The sequence below is a fragment of the Fringilla coelebs genome (assembly GCF_963513975.1).
Source record: "Fringilla coelebs genome assembly, chromosome: 4".
Taxonomy (NCBI): Eukaryota; Metazoa; Chordata; class Aves; order Passeriformes; family Fringillidae; genus Fringilla; species Fringilla coelebs.
In genome coordinates, this window is record NC_140032.1 from 43,565,607 (window position 1) to 43,581,378 (window position 15,772).

At 43.3% G+C, this 15,772-nt stretch overlaps 1 protein-coding gene across 3 annotated transcripts in view; it reads left to right on the forward strand.

Annotated features, from left to right (window-relative positions):
- The first annotated feature begins 1,093 nt into the window (after positions 1-1,093).
- The window catches only part of FBXW7 (F-box and WD repeat domain containing 7), a 176,999-nt gene continuing 162,320 nt past the window's right edge, over positions 1,094-15,772 (forward strand). For all 3 annotated transcript variants that reach the window (XM_084204501.1, XM_084204502.1, XM_084204503.1), the window contains exon 1: positions 1,094-1,601. The gene's annotated coding sequence lies outside the window, so the exon portion shown is untranslated. The remainder of the gene's footprint in view (positions 1,602-15,772) is intronic.

The window sequence follows — 15,772 nt, forward strand, 5'->3', positions numbered from 1 at the left end:
CCTTCTTGTTTGTTGAGCAGCATCATCACAAACCAAAGGAGGCCTAGGAGGGCTCTCGTATGTTGAGCCCAACTCTGCAATAAACTGGAGCACAAGTCCTATGACGAGCAGCTGAGGGAGCTGGGGTTGTTTTGCTTGGAGAAAATAAGGCTTGGGGTGACCATACCACTCTAAAACTGCCTGAAAGGAGGGTGTAGCCTGATGAGGGTCAGCCTCTTCTCCCAGACAACCAGCAATGCAACAAGAGGACAGTCTTAAGCTGCACAGGGGACGTTTATTTAAGACACTAGGCGGAATTTCTTCACAGAAAGGGTAGTTTGGAAAGGGCTGTGCAGGGAGGTGCTGGGGTCCCTGGAGGTATTTAAGGAATGACTGGATGTGACACTCAGCGCTAGGTCTAGTTGACCATGGTGGTATTCAGTAATAGGTTGGACTCGATGAACTCAGGGGTCTTTTTCCAACCGAATTGATTCTGTGATTCTGTTAGAGGCTCTTGTAAATAACCTTAGGAGAGGAGGTTTAACCTTAGGAGAGCAGGAACGGGGTAACCATCATTCCCGATACCGGGCTCGCGGCGCCCGGAGCCCGACTGAGAAAGTGCTGCTAGGGACAGGTGAGCCCCAGTTTCTGGAAGCAACAAGGGTGACCAGCACTTCCCACCGCCGGCTCCCGGACAAACCGAGCGGCGGCCGGGCACGGAGCGGCGCGCACCGGGATCGCGCCGGCATCGGCCGTTCCCATGGCGGGAAAGGGCGGGCCGGGCGCGGGGCCGCCCCCTTGTCCCGGGCTGAACCGCGCGGCCGCAGCGGGACCTGCGCGGCTCCGCCTCGCCCGCCCTCGGCATCATCGCTCCGCGCCAGCACCGGGGCGGGGCGGGCCCCGTTGCCGGGTTACCGCTGTCATCCGCCCGCGCCGCCGCCGCGCTCGCTCCCTCTCCCGCCCGCCCTCCCCGCCCCCTCCCGGCGCCGCAGGAAGCGAGCGGATCCCGGGGCGCTGCTGCCGCCGCTCCCCTCACCGCGCCCGGCGTCCCCGGCCCGGCCCTGCCTCGTCGCCCAGCGCCCCGCGCCGCCGCTCCCCCCACATGCCGCAGAGCGGAGCGGTCGCGGCGCCGAGCCCCGCCGCCCGGCTGCCCCGCCGCGCCGCCCAGCTGGGGCCCTGACGGCCCCCCCGCCGCTGGAGCCGGGGCCCGGCGGCGCCCGCAGTGCATGAGAGGGAGAGCGGGGCGGGGGCCGCGGCCCGAGCCACTCGCCTCCCGGCCGGCGGCGGTGCGGGGACCGGCCCGGGGGGCGCCGAGGGGCGGCGAGGCGGTGGCTCCATGTGAGAGGACGCGGCGGCGCACCTGATCCGCCGCCGGGACAGCCGCAGCCGGGGGGATTCTTCGAGGGCCACCAGTCCGCAGCCCGCCCGGGGCGGGGGGGGGCTGGACCCGCCTGCCCCTTTGAAATCACCCGGCCCCCGGCGGCAGCCCCGGGGCGGGGGGGGCAGCGGACCCCCTCCCGCCGGGGGAGGGGGGCTCCGCCTCGCCTCCCGCATCGCCCCGCCGGCGGGAAGGCGCGCGCGCCGCCAGCGGAGGGAGAGCCCAGCGGAGCCCGTCCCGAAAAGTGAGTGCGAGCGGGAGGAACCGCCTTGGGAAGGGGCTGGGTGCCCCGGGGCTGCCGGCGGAGCGGGCGGGGGCCGGGGGCCGGGGCGGGGGGCGGGGCGCCGGCGGCCGCCGTTTCCCATGCGGCTCACGTTGCCGGCCGCGCACGGTCTGCTGCCCCGCGGTCCACGCGCCGCTCCCGCCCGCCGCGGAGACGGGGCGGGAAGGGGGTGCTCCGCCAAGGCCCCCGGGGAGGGCCGAGGTCTCCTCCGCAAGTTCTGCCGCCCGCTTTGTGCCGGGAGCGGCGGCCCCCGCGAACAAAGGCGGCGGGCGAGCGGGCGGAGGGCTCGGACCCCTCCGTCCCGTCCCCGCCCGGGGAGCCGAGCGGAACTGCCGCGGCGGAAAGTTGTGCAAGGTTGGGAGCGGAGCGCACGGCCGCAGTGCTGTGAGCCCCGAGGGTTTCAAACATCCCCCACTCCGCTCCCCCGTTTTCCTTCTTTTCTCTGTATGTTGAGTGGCTCCTAACAGACCCCGCGGCTCCCTCCTGCTCGCTCATTTACATAACACTTGGGTGGAAAATGTAGCTCTTCTTGTCGCGGAAAAACGTTATTGAAGAGTTGCTTATTTTCCATGTAAAGTATTTTGAATGTGTTTTAAAAGTTAGGAGTAGTGTTGGCTCTTCCTGTTTATCGGAGTAGTTGCTGGTTCGCGAGGCACGAAGAGTGCTCTTGCTCTTAATCCAGCCCTTACTTCGCGACTGGGGAAAGAAGGATCTCGTTTGGGAATGGGACTGTGTTTGCTTGGGTTCTGTTTTGCTTTGCTTTTTAGCATTTCCGCCCCGTGCATAATTTCCCGCTGAGCAAAAACTGTATCAAAACTTGAAGTCTTTTTTTATAGAGTATCTTAACTTTCTTTTAACTGAAGAAAACAACACCTCCGTAGCTTGTCGAGGAAGAAACAATTGTGTCTGCTAGTGTTAAATTGTACTATTTGGGTGTTAAAATTTATACAGCAATTTGTTACATATGAGGAGGATGTACTCAAAAATGAATGTCGTTTATTTGATGAGACAGTGTTCAGACAGATATCCAGAAATTGTAACTCTTGTGTGGAAACTGTTGACTGCATGAGTCCTCTCCATGTCTTCCTGGAAGGAGTCTAGAAAGACTTTGAAGGGGAAGGTTGTAGGGTTTGTCGGACTTTTCATTAAAAGAGGAGTGTACAGCTTGTGAACATTCTGTGGGCCAGTTGCTAGGCGCCTGCTTTCCTGCTCTTTCTTTACCAGATGCGATTGAAAGTAGAGGAAAACAAAACATAGCAGAAATGTACACAGTTGCTGAAATGGGTGTGAACAGAAGGCCATATTCCAGCATTCCAGCTATGGATGCTTGCTCCGTGCTTCAGTTTGTGCTACACTTTTGAGAGCACTTACTCTCTGTTTCCCAGCTGTATACTTGTCCATTCCGCTGAGGAGATAGCCTCTGAAAACTCAGGGGAAAAACTTGACATCAGAAGGAATTTTAAGGTAGGCAGGGCACCTCTGATCTTTCACAGTTTCATTTTGAGACCCAGTTTGCTGAAGGTAGATTCATTTTCTTTAGTTTGAAGTATCTCCCTATCTTAAGCTTTTTGTCATCACTGCTGTTTTGAAAAGGCGTGTAAAGAAGTTGAACTCTGTATTTGATTCATTTCTAGCTTTTCTTGATCGCAGAACTCAGTGGTTAGAAAAGGAAGTTGCATTCTCTTCAGGCCACAGTGTTAAGGAGATGGTCAGTTCTATACTGCATTTACTATCTACAGGAGCAAAGTGACACTATGTCCTTTTTTCATGTGGTGATTACTCTTGTTTTAAGGCACTTCCTAGTCCCAAACTTAAATCTGTCCTTTCTCTATCATCATCCAGTTATTAGTGGCAGCCTGGTTCTGTCTCTTGATGGCAATTATGCATTCTTGTTGGTGTTTCAGGTTCATAAATATCTCAAAAAGATATATCACTTCATATTTTTAAAATTTTTTTGGTCAAGGTTTAGATTTTTCCTCCTACTGCAGCTCATCAGTGTAGGTTCTTTGTTCAAGCTGAATGATTTACTAATATAATGGTGTCTGTTTGGAAACATAAATGTTTATCAGAAAGTATGTGATTTTCATTTATATTAACTGTTAGAAAAGCTTTTACAACAAATAACTTTTTAGCTTAGGGAAAGAAATAATTTTTATCTTTAGACTTAGGCTGACAAATTAACTTTACTTCCCCTTATGTATGCATGCGGTACTTTGCAAAAGTTTTGTTCATTGCTTCAATGGAATTTGTTGTCTCTGAACCAGTAAAAGAAAGGAATGGTGTGTGCTGATTTAGGCCAGGCAATGTTAATAAACAGAGAGGAATGGTACTCTTCTGTCTCTTTAAAGTAACCAGAGTTTTTAAAATTTGGACGGTATTTAATGAACATATTTAATATTTGGAATCTCTTTGTGAAGAGCAACATGCAATGGCTGTATGTACATTACACTTGAAATAAAAGTAGCATAAAGACTTTATCTGCAGAGCTGCTTCAGCCTTGTCATATATGGACTGTGTATGTCAGGTAATTCTAGAAAGACATGATAAACATTGCATCAATTGCTCATGAAAATGCTCTCCCACAACAAAGTCAATTTGTGGAAACTGATGGATGGTTCAGTACTGAAATGCTCTAAGTATTCACTGGATAGACAAAATCTATTTACTGTGATCACTGCTATGGACATTAAGATAGTCTCTTGTAGCAAAGACTACAAGAGTAGTAGTTGTAATCTCTGTAGCAAAGGCTACAAAGATTTTAGGTATTTGTCTGATGAAGACCTAGACCCACGTAAGCATGGAAACTGACTTACTGTCAACAAACTTCTTGATCTTTGTGGTGGTACAGCCGCTGGTTCTTACAGCCGCTGGTTATTACACAGGCTCTTCTGGCTAAATCAAGCAAGGACAGTTTAGCCCAGAGGATGTCTGCAAAAGACTGAAGGCAGCACTGGATGCTTACAGGTCCTGGTCCCAGAATACTCTTGTGGCTGCTATCAGTGTGTACTGTGACAGGGCTGTGTCACTTCTGTGCGTTTAGCAGCCCTCAGTGGCTTCCTCTTGGGTGAACGTGTTGGGTGGCTTTGAGGGAGGAATGGACAAATCCTTGTTTTGAAGTGACTGGTTGTGAATAAATGTGTTGTCAGGCGTATTGGGTACCTTCTCATTCCTATGTTAAGTCCCTGTCCATTCCTCACCTATCACAGTTTTGTATTTAGTAGAAAATGAAAGGTGGTTCTCAGTCTTTCACTTTGTAAAGATTATTGGTGAAATAATAAAGTAATCAGTTTTTGGCTGCCTTCTCTGTTCAGCCAAAATCAATAATATAACAGCTTGATTAGGCTCTTACTTAATCGTTAAACAAACATGTCCTTTTCTTCTTTGGGAGTTTTGCATATGCAAGATGTTTTTTGGCTGTAATGAATGTGAGGGGCATTGTGGCTCACTTGTGAGGGGACATTTCTTGGGCAGGAAGAGGGAATGGGAGTAATTAAACTGTTGCAATGCTGTGAATCCTACCTGGGTCTTTGCAGCAGTGGTTCTGGTTAGCTACTCCACCGTTTGTCCTGTATCAGTGCATACACTGCAGTCATGTATTTTCCAATGGCTCCTTGCTGGCTTTTTTTGCCAGTAATGTGGATGTGATTTTCATCTGTAATGTCAAGTACCTCAAAAGTAAGGAATGTCAGAGTAAAAGGAACTACTGCATTCTGTTTTGTTCATGCTCACTATGGCAAAAAATACGTGTTCATCTCAAGACTACTCATTTTTGCTAAATAGACAGATCTATTTAATTCAGGAACTCTTCTCTATTTTGTTTTCTCGGTGTTCTCTGAAACAATTGCAGTTATTTTTACAAGGGTTAAACAATGCATTTTTTTCTATAATGTCATGCCTAATCTACCAGTAGACATCTTTTCATTTGCTGGGGCAATTGAAGATGTTACCATCAGCTAGAGGATACAACACCCACAGCTGGTTGGTTAGAGAAGGTGTGTGAAATATAGCTTGCTTAGTTCAGGTAAGCTTTGCCTGAGTCTTGAGACAGTTGGATTTGCTTTGTGCTGGAGGATGAAGTGTTGGTGTGTACTGTTTTGGTGGCACACTTCTGGTGTGATGGTTTCAGCAGCTGTGTGCTTGCAGGTAGCAGCAACAAGATTTGATCTCAAGCAGTTCTTTTTTCCCAGTCCAAATTCCTTCAACATGATTGGTGGTGGCTGTGGCACTAGGAACTAGTGGAATTTGTCTAGTTTTCTGATCAAACACAAATATGGCCATGAAATAGAGAAGCATGGCACGTTTTAATTAAGATATAAAACAAAAAAAGAAAAACCCCCAGCCAATCAAAAAAGTATGTGCTGTTTTCAGTTTTGGCTGTAATTTAGAGTTATACCGGTATGGTACATTTTGCAATGCTATTTACCTCAGCTTATATTGAAAAAAGAAGAAAACCAGTTTCCCTTTAATATTCTCATAAAAGGTTGAGTGATGTTTGGATTTTTGTAATCCAAATACATTGTTATGAAACTGATTGACATATTGATGTACCTTAGATATTTTGTGGGCAGGGGTCATTGGGATATGGAGGGGAAAGGAAAAGGTTTCTTGAAATTGCTTGGTCTCCAAGCTCCAGTATCTGAGAAGCCTCTTGTGAGTAGTGCCTGCTGAGCTGGCCTAGGTGAGTCTACTTTGTCTTGTGACCTGAGACTGGATGGCTGCTTGTAGCAGAGGGACGGCTCTGAGGTAATTAAGTAATGCTTCCTGTTCAAAGGCTGGCTATTCAGAGTTGTCCCAAATGTGGATGTTGTGAAATGCTTTTTTGCTTGAAAACCTTTCAGTGGTGCAGGTGGCATGACCTGCCTGATACTGCTCTGGAGAAGCAGCACTGGGAAGTATATGAACTCTTCAACATGGGCAGGCTGAGATGAAGTATACTTGAGAGGGTAGGGCATACTGCTGAACACTTTCTAAGCACAAGCTCTGCCTCCTTACTGAGGCAGGAGGGTTGCCCTAGGGTGGAGTTGAGAGGCATGCACATGCTGTGGTGAGACCTGGCCTTGTGGAGCTGGAGCTGTGGCGAGTGGGAGGTTAGAGGATGGTTGCAATAGAGTTGCAATAATTTCCCCTTAAACTTCTCATAAACCTCAATCAATGAATCTTGCCACTCCAGTATCCTATGTTGCAATAATAAATTAAATCTTTCCTCTGCCAGTTCTCTCTCTTTACAGATGGGTCTCTCTTAGAAAATAAAAAATCCGAACTGATTCTGGGATAATCGTTGTATTTGTTCCTATGTACCCTTCTCCTGTTCCTCAGTTTCTTGGTTCGATGTCAGAGCTTGTTATTCTCCCTCTTCAGCACTTCATCCTTAAGAAATGTTGCTCTGGATGGCTTGGAATGTGGGAGGTGACCTTTACATGATACCGGTTTCTAGAGACTTCCCCTGTGTGTTTCTTGGTGGGTTTATCAAAGAACTTTTGGGTGGTGGTGGAGACTCGATTGCACATGAAGTTTTGGTGGGTCCTTTTGGTAGATTGAAGGATTCCTTAATTCGGTCATGCAGAGTCAGAGCTACTCAGCTGTGGCTTTGTGTTTGTGTAGGTTGTGGCAATTGCTGTGAATTTCAGAAGGACAGGAGCTGCAAACCCTGGGTGTGTATTGTTGACAGTATCTACTTAAACTCTGCCCTCTTTGACCGTCCTAATGTCCTTACTGCACACATTAGCTCTGTGTTCTCACAGATGCTGGTGGATACTTTTGGAGCACGTGCTTTTCAGGATAAAGTCTACCATGTTTTCTTAAAGGTGAAACTTTGCATTTAGATCTGCTGTAGCATGCAGGACCTGCCTATGCTTATAGGGAGTTAGTTTGCTGTATTGCAAAATTGCATGTGAAAGGTTATTACCATCTTTATGTAAAATATATGATGTGTTTTATAGGATAGAATGTGTGTCCATATATATCTGCAGGAATGACAGTAGTCACAGGGAATTCAGAACTGAACAGGCTACTTCAGGACAAGCTACTTGTCTTACTAAATGACTAACAAGCCCAAAGCATCATAAGCCAATGGGGAAGAAAAGGTTTCAAGCTTTTCCTCAAGTTCCCTTTTTAGGAGGGTAAGCTGCTCAGAGTGTTCCCTGGCAAGTGTAAGCCTTTTCAGCATTGTAGCATACTTCATGCTTGAGAAGTTGCTCACTAGCTATTGCAGTAGCTGCAAAATCTAGCATTTCTTTGCTAGACCTGACAGTAGTGGGTACATTGCTTTTGTTGACTTCTTCATTGCCTAATAAGGCTTTAGAATATATTAGAGAGTATTTTCTGTAGTGTTCAAGGCTGTAACCATTAGATAATAACCAAAACTACAGCTATGGATTCAGACCTCTCTGAGGAAATGTTATTCATCTTTTGTGGCAAGTGTGACCCCACACAATTTGGCATAGTGCTGAATCTCTGTTGAAAACAGGATGTCTTCACCTTTGCTTCACCATTGTCTATGTCTTTGCTCAGCTGTGTTAGTTGTGGCCCTGAGCTTGGGACAGTAAATGTGCAGTTTTCTGGGAGTGTCTGCTTCTCTTGCTGTTTATATCTTGTCATTTTGGTTTAATTCATGCAGTGATACTCAAAGCAGGAGATGATCTAGGCAACAGAAAAGGGTCCTGAAACTGTGATCCTGGAGATACCCTTGTCTAAGTTATTTTAAACGTTTGTTTCTGCATTCTGCTGTGGCAGTTTCATCTGCTGTTGCCAGAGCTGATGAGTGTGTCTGCAGATCTGTGGCATTTCTCTGAGTGGGTGGATCACTGCAATGACAGGTAGCTCTTTTTTCCTTTACTACAGAGTACAATAGTGACAGTTTTTATGGATCTTGGGGGCTAATTTTCAGCATCCTTTAAAGCATGCTAAGGCAGAGTTGCTGTGGTGTTCAGTGGTTTTATTTTTTTATTTTTATCTTTTTTTTTTTTTTAACTTTTTTTGGCCAGGAAATGTTTCTTTCTCCACATACCTAAATAGCAGTCCCTATTTGATCTTTCAGCAAGAATGAGTTTGAAATAATGGATTTGTTTGGGGCACTGTGTTTGGGGATTGCTTTTCTCCTAACTTGCTATTTGCTGCAAGAGTTGACAGGGAGGGAGACAATGATCAAACCTGCTATGCTTTCCCCACCCTGGCCTGTATTTAAACTTGTCTGTGTAGCCAAGATGGGGCAGACATGATCCTTATGACAAGCCTCTGCTGGAAAGGGGCAGTTATATCCGTCTGCTTTCATGGTGTGTTAGTTGTCTGTGGCAGCAGGTGGATTCTGACTGTGCTGCTGGTGGTCTGGGCAAGAGCTAGACTTGGACACTGCTTGACTCCCAGCTTGCTGGGCTTTGTGCTGTCCTGCACTTGCTCCACTCTACCAACTGTGTCATAGACAGCCCTGAACAGCCACTTGGTGTTCATGATACGTGTCAAGGGTAGCATGCAGGCTTTGGTAGCCCCTGAGTAATATGGTAGTAATGCTAACTATGTTTTGACATTGTGTTTTCAGGGGAGTGATTATATGTGTGAAAGAAGTCCTACTAATAGTATCTTAGGTGGGCTCTAATACAGAGGTGGCTGAACTTTACATATTGCAGTATTATAATACAGAAGTGTTTCTGTTAATAACCCTGATTATCTCCATAATGGCTGCTTCCTTAGGTTGTCCAGATGTTTAATCTAAATTTGAAAGTTTAACATAGCTGAGTGCACTACAGCTAGAGCATTTCTTAGATATGGCTTGCTGTGGCAAAAGAACTTTGACATGCCCAGTTACATTTAGTTTGTTTCCTGGACATCCTGCATTTTCATCTCATCTTCAAGGCCAGGCTGAATGGGGCTTTAAAAAACCTGGTATAGGGGAAGGTGTCCCTGCCCATGGCAAGAGGGTTGGAATTACATGACCTTTAAGGTCCCTTCCAACCCAAACCGTTCTCTGAGTCTGTGATTTCAGGTTGTGTATTGTATTCCCAGCTTTATAGCTTATTGCCATGGCAAATCTGTTGTTATTTGTGCTTTGAGCACTGTTAGGCTTGAGTACTTTGAAATCAAGTAATTCCTGATATGCTACAGAAAAGTAGTGGGCTGATAGTGGAATAATTGAGGGTCGAACTTCAGCTCCGCCATTACTGACATTTGGCCTGGTGGGAGCCATAGATAACACTCAGTGTGACTCAGGAGCACAGGCAGGAGTTTTGTTTGAAGAGCAGAGGTGGGTGGTGTCCCCTGTCATGGGGTGGGTGTGTGGCTGTCTAGTGAGGGGAGCTGCGTGCTGGGGTTGCTGCCTGCCTATGTAGGAGGTATGTACAGTCATCCTGCTCAGCTTGTGGCTGTTTACACGGGCTGTGGGAACCTTTCAAATGGGTGCTGGGAATGACTGGAAAAACAAAAGCTTGTTTAGTGGCACAAAAGAAATGTTAACGTTTTGGTCCTTCTCATTCCTGTTGTTTGTTTACACTGCAGAGTGGTGGGAACAAAATTGATTGCATAGGGTAGGCACGACCTAGCAAAGATTAAAAAGGAGAAACTCATCATTAAGCATTTTACCCTTCCTTCATAAAATAATTTCAAACGTCACCAAGGTTGAAATGTTATATTCACTTGCTCTTAATGGGGTTGTCATTTCATATTGTATTTGACTTGCTTAGTTGCTACTGTAAGGAATAGCTCCCAACAGCTTCTCCAACCCATATCTCTTCCTACTCTAGCTCTTGGCTTAATCTAATTTTTTGTTAAGATTATTCAAATTAATTTTGTGCTATTGGTTTTCTATAATTTCAGTTCTCTGAATTTAAGTGAGAAGGGAACTAAAAAGGAAATTGAGTTGGCTCAGTGTGACACGGAATGTGCGTTAGAGCTGGCACAGGGGATGCGCAGCTGGCAGTGAATCCTTTGGGCACTGGCTGGCCATTAGATCGGCTTAACTGTGCCCTGAAACCTCATGGCTGTGGTTTGATGATCTGCTGAAACCAGTGTGGAGCAATGTGCTATAACCAAAAGGGCTGATCTTGTTCCTCCTGTCCCTTCTTTGCTTTTGTGGTTGTGCTGTCCACTTCTGAAATCCAGCTGTTTGTGAACCAACATGAGTGCTACTCTTGCCTGACTTCTTAGCCTTTTCAGTAAGGAGGGAGTGGTATTAACCCTTTTACTGCAAGACCAATTTAAGTAATCTGAAAGTGTTTACAATCCTTGTACTAAACTGCAAAAGTATTGTCGTATGTATCATGCTGTAAACTATATGCATGATATAAACCACCTTTAGCACTACTGCCAATTCAGCCTTTAAAATAGAGCATGTGCTTGATCTTCAAAGGTTTTTCCCTCGAGTTCTCTTCACATCACAGTCATAAGCATGCCAATCTGGACAAAATAACTCTTTTATTCAGTAGAGCTACATTTAACACAGTGATCAAAGCTGCAATGTACAGAAATATTAGTATTCCAAGCTGTAAAACACAAGGGAAACAAATTGTTCTGTGAGCTGCAGAGCTAACAAAAGCTAGTTTCCTGTGGATTTGTGTCCTGTGTCTGCTGCTGTATCCCATCACTGTAGTAACAGTCCTGATTACTGTCCTGTTATCTCCTGTGACCTCCCTTATCACAACATGTCAGATCCTGCAGCCTGACTATTACACCACTCCTCATATAACCTACCTGCTAGCTGAGGTAGAGGCAGCATGTGCTGTGCTGGTTGCAGAGCTGTGCAGAGCTATGCTTGGTGGCTGCTGCCAGAGGGGGAAAAATTTGCATTCAAGAATTCTACTGATTGTGAAGCCGAGAGTTTAACTTTTGTTCTATTCTTTCTGCCTATCAGTTGCCATCTCCGGAAAAGCAGTGGGATTTCATTATAAGGTGTGTGTATCTTTCTTTTCAGAATCACTTTTCACAAAGATGTATTGTGGCACTGGAAAGTTTCATGTATAAAGCTTCAAGTAGTTCTGTTCTTCTTTACGTTATTTGTGATTCTTTAGCCCCAGTTTAGTTGAATATATTCTTTTTGTTATAAAAATCCGGTTAAACTCAAGGTTCTTAGTTTTTTTTCTTTTCCTATACCTTTTCCTTTACATTCTTCTGCATCTCTGTTACAATCAACATACCCAAACTTTCTGATGGTTTTTGGCTTCCCCTTTAAGATGCCTGTTACTAAATGTCACCTTTTTTAACTTCTAGTTTAACTACATTTCAAAGCATTTTTTATGCCTGCCTAGGAGTTCTGTATATTTACAAAGTGCCTATTTAAAATGCTGCATTCAGTTTGTAATGTACCAGTTATAATATTTTCCAAAATATTTAATGCACATCCTAATTTTTTTTTTATTGAGTATTATTCTTTGGACTATCAAGAGTCAACATGTTTCTTTCTGAATTTGTTCTTAAGGTCCAGGAAATTGGTGAGTAAAATATTCCCCTGGACACACAATACCTTGATTATTGATTATTTTCTTTGTCTGTCATGTATTTTCCATTTTATCTAGCTTGGTTAGACTAAATGAAATGCATAAGGTTCCTTCTCTTATCTTAACCTTAATAGCTTTTATGTGAATGAGTTTTGCCACCTTTTGCTTTCTGGACCATTAGGGAATATGTGTTGCAGTTCTAGGACAGAACTGTGGCCTTCTGCTGTTAACCCTTTCCTGCAAATTAGCAGACTACTTACTGCTTTTTCTTTTGATGCTTTACTGCTGGCATCTAAACACAAATGTTTTCCCCTAACACCAATATTAATTTTACTTAATGGCCCCTTGAGACTTTGAGGGAGGTTTTTTGAAAGTCTTTCTTTCAGCAATTTCTCCCTAGTTCACTGTTGTTATTATAAAATTCTACTAGCCTAAAAAAAGCATGGTTTCCTTTCCAGAAACCATGCTGTGTAAATTCTCTGGTATTAACCTCCATATGTTTTACAATCGTTTTCTCCAAACAATTGTTTCAGCTAGCTTGCTATGCATGAATAGCTTATTTGTTTGTAACACGTTAAATCATATTTACTGGCTCTTTCAAGTGTAGGTAAGTACGGTGTTTTCTCACATTCTAATACTAGGTATTTTTAGTAGGAGGTGAATGTAATTTTTTATTATTTATAAATATTTTTTCTCTTGTTCCTGGGGAATCACTCAGTTCTGATTTCTGCTAATAAAATGAGAAAATGCAAAAGTACCATGTTTTCTCTGAGGTGTTGGTGGCTTTGGTTTGTTTGCTCTGTTCTACTCCCCCAAATTGTGTAGTGAGTGGTGGCAGCTGAGAAACTTGTGTGCTCAAGTAGTCTCACACATTGTCTAGGAGATCTTGAATTCAGATGGCAGAAACACTGTGAGATGTGCAGTGAAAAGGGAACAAACAGGCTATAGAGGTCTTCCTAATTAGTGAACAGTCTGATGCCTGTGACATATTCTTCCATTTGTGTGTTTTCAGGAGGAAAAACAACCTGCAAATAAACCCAAAGTGAGTAATTTAGCTTTTCTCTGGAGAAAAATGGCAGCTGGAACTGTTCAGTAGTAGAACCATTCTGTTGCCCAGTTAAGTGCTTGCACAGACACAGTGTCTAGGAGGCAAAGCCATGAAACTGCTGGAGATGTTTTATTAGAGAATAATCAGTAATGTTATTCCAGTAGAAATATAATTTTGGAACTAATATTTTGAATGAAAGGTCAAGCTCATTAAAACATTTGAGTGTAATATCTTCTATCAAGATGGCAGTTTTGGGAGAGGTGTACAAAAGTTAAAATCCTTCTATATTTTTATCAAAATGTTCTGTTTTAAATTGTGTTTAATAAATAGTTTTAAATGTATTCTAGAAAAATTGACCCACTGGTTCACACTGGCATGTGTTCTTTCTAGCCTAGTATCCTGTATCTGATAGCCATAAAAGAGAAAATCTTGTCCAGGAACCCAGAAATTCCCTAATTCTTTGCATGACCCATCTCAAAAATATGTGTAAGTGGATTCATGTGGAACATTGAGAACAAGATCAATTTTAGATGCTTTTCATTTCATGTTTGTTTTTCAGCTACTTTCAGTTATGGAATCTCTGAGCCAGAAGTTGTTTCTGTTTATTCAGAAATTTTTGAATGATTTCTATTCTGAGAACTTGTACAATATCTTATTGAACCTTTGTAAATTTTTCAGCTCCATTGCATCCTTTTTCAACAAATCCCCAGATCTGCTGGCTGTCACCTGAAGAGTCATGTTTTGAAGGTGGCTTCTCCACGCTTCCTTAGGTGCTGCCTGCTGTTTGTGTTGCAGGGGGCAATGAACAACTACTGTTCTTTGCCACTCATGTCACTTGCCTCTGGCATAGTCCCTGGAGAGACCATTTTTTCAGGTCAGAGTTCTTCTATATTTAATCACTTTTTGCTGTAAGAGTTCGCCTCTGTAAGATGACAGGTGCTCCTTCACTACGTGATTTTTCTTGTGGAAATGTGGAGGTGCTATACTGGGGGGCATGTTTGCTAAAGAATTGCTTGACCCTGTGAAAATGATGGGTACTCAAGTAAGGATGAGGAATTCTTATTTGTGTCTCCAGGAAATGATAATTTCGTGTATAGTTGTTCCTGTAGTCATCTTTTAATGTGGTTAGAACATCAGCTTAGCAGCTCTGAAGTTTCAGTCTATTGATGTTATGGATCATGAAAAAAATAAAGAAACACTAGGATCTATCTGAAATGATAAATAGCAAGTTTCTCATGTTAGCATTACAACTGTTGCAACCAGGCAGAGCAAACAAAAATTCAGCTCTTGTAATTGAAATTTTCTTTTTGGTCTGTGGTGTTAAGAGTGCATTTTGAACTTCAATTTTATTATCATCCCATGTGAGTACTTTTGTGAAGAAAAGTAAATTTAATCCTTATTGGTTTTCAGTATGCCTCTAAAGCCTTTATTTAACTGGCTGATTTGTAGATCTATACAAATAGATCGTGTTTAGGAATAAGAATTTATAAGAACAGATTATAGAGTCTATTTCTTAAACACTCCTATAAATGTATACATTTAAAGAACATATTATTTATAGAAATATATAGAAGGGTTCTGCAAACTTCATCTTGAGGTGTTAAGGTGTTAAAAGCATGTAACTTAGAGTGTTTGTTTAAAATACTAGTTATTATTTAAGTTATCTAAGTTACTTATATAATCACCATAGGCTTTTAAAATTTTTTTGAAGATTTTTTTTTAGTGTTAAATTGATAGCTATAATGGAGGAAAAATCTAAAGATACTTGTAAAGCATTTTTAACTCAATGATTAATTTTCTGTTGCCACTAGTGATAGATTATCATATTAACTCTTGTGGAATACAGGTGAAGATAAGATAAATGAAATCTAGGTCTGATGCTGCAGTCACTGGAGTATACACTTAGATTTGGCCATAAGAATGCCTGTAGAAAGCTATGCACTTGCATAATGTTTGCTGCATCAGTAGCTAAAAATGTAAATTTGTCAAACTTCTTAGTCATGTACTTTTATTGCCTCAGAAAAGAACTAATTGTCAGTTTTCCATTGATAAAGTCATTAGTCTAAGCTTCTGTTTATTTACTTCTAAGAGCAAGAAGTTAATCTCTGAAGAGTGGGACTTTTCAAGTATGCTTAAGTAATTTAGGAACATAAATTCCACTGCCTTTGTACTGTGAGAGGAGTAGAACTGCACTGAAGGAGAGGATTAATTTTGGAAGTTAAGCAAACTGAAAAGTGCAGTTGATCACAAATATCAGGCAGTATATTGTGTTCTTGTTTGATTCTTGTAAGAATCGTCTCAGCCTAAATGAATATTAGACTGTAGAATTGTTGGAAGACCTGATCAGATATGGGCAGGGAGAGTTAGAAAAGTGTGACTTCAGGACTTAAATAGGAAAATATTATGTCTAAATTACTTCTAATTGCTGTTTGAAAGCCATATGTATCCTCTCTCAAAGAGAATGTGAGAAAAAGCATTGTGTAACTCTTTAGAATCAGTGTCTTTGCAATAGTTATTGTCCTGCTGTTTTCTTTGCTAGCACATGTCAGTGGTGCAGTAGTAGAGAAAAGGCTCCAAAGTACAAAAAAGCTTTAAGTGAAAATCTTAGAAGATGGTCAAAACTTTACAATTAAGTGAAGTGATGTGTTGCTTTTTGCTATGAA